This window comes from Corvus kubaryi, unplaced genomic scaffold, assembly GCF_017639235.1.
Source record: "Corvus kubaryi isolate FWS band 111438036 unplaced genomic scaffold, C.kubaryi_AGA036_p1.0 37237, whole genome shotgun sequence".
NCBI classification, from domain to species: Eukaryota; Metazoa; Chordata; class Aves; order Passeriformes; family Corvidae; genus Corvus; species Corvus kubaryi.
The window spans coordinates 279,469-280,702 of record NW_024581068.1 but is presented as its reverse complement, the minus strand read 5'-3'; the positions used below and the strand labels follow the sequence as shown (position 1 = coordinate 280,702).

The window sequence follows — 1,234 nt, the reverse complement described above, 5'->3', positions numbered from 1 at the left end:
GCTCTCCCTGTTCCCAATCCCATTCCCAGCTCTCCCTGTTCCCAATCCCAGTTTCTGCTCTCCCTGTTCCCAATCCCATTCCCAGCTCTCCCTGTTCCCAAAACCAGTTCCCGCTCTCCCTGTTCCCAATTCCATTCCCAGCTCTCCCTGTTCCCAATCTCATTCCCAGCTCTCCCCGTTCCCAATCCCAGTTCCTGCTCTCCCTGTTCCCACAGATCCTCCTGCTGCCGGCCGGGAGCGATTCCTCCCTTCCAGGCTCCTGGAACAAATTCCTGCTTTTCCTGCGTTTCAGCTGCCATTGTCAGGTCCCAGGCACAGGAAAAGGAGCAATTTTCCAGGGCTTGGAGGTGCCTGGAGGGGCTGAGGATGGGATTTGCCGCCTTCGCGATTCCCGGCTGGAATTTGGGATGCAGCCGCTGGCTCCGAGCGCAAGGAGGCTGCAGCTTCCAGGTGGGAGCCTGGATTTTTTTGGGAAAGCCGAGCCTCTCTTCAGGGTTTGCAGGTGCAGGAAGAATTTTTGGGAATGCCGATCTCCCCCCAAAAATCCAGCCCCAGCCTTCCAGATTTTCCTGTTTTACTCCAGCTTCCCTGGATTTGCCTTCCTGGTTATTTCGGGGTGGATCAAAGGTTGTAAATTCAATTATTAACCCCAAAAATAATCCCTGGAATTAATCCCAGCCCGAAAGGGCTTTTCCATCTGATCACAAAGATCCTCCTGGAGCAGCGCCAGCACCGCCATGGGAGAGGAGCTGGAAATATCCCGGTTTTTATTAATTATCACCTCAATTCCCTGCGCTCGCTCCCGGGGATTTTAGGAGAGGATTTGGTGACAAAACCGACCCCGGAGCTGTTTTGAACGCCCGGGGAGCCTCATCCAACCCCGGCGCTGCTTCCCGCAGGGAATACGGGCAGGAAAAGCGTCCTCCCCGCCACGGATCCCCTGCCAAAATCCCCTTGATTCCCCGGGAACAGGGGCCGGGAGAGGCGGCGCAGAGCCCGGCCGGCTCCGGGAATGTCGCCTTGGAAAAACGCTCCGAGGGAGCGGCGAGGCTGCCCCGGAGCCGGGATTGGGGAATGTCAGCGAGGCCGAATTCCTGGGACAGGGAGCGCCCGGGGGAGGTCACAGCCCGGGGGCTCCGGGGGGTTCGGCGTCCCCCGAGCCCGGGGACAAAGGAGGGACAGCGGTGCCCGCTGGGATCCGGCTGGGCTCGGGATCACGGCCCCGCTGGGATCC

The 1,234-nt window shown here is 59.6% G+C and overlaps 1 protein-coding gene across 1 annotated transcript in view; it reads right to left on the bottom strand.

Moving 5' to 3' along the window:
- TACR1 (tachykinin receptor 1) overlaps positions 1–1,234 on the bottom strand; it is a 15,905-nt gene that overhangs the window by 13,439 nt on the left and 1,232 nt on the right. The window lies entirely within an intron of this gene.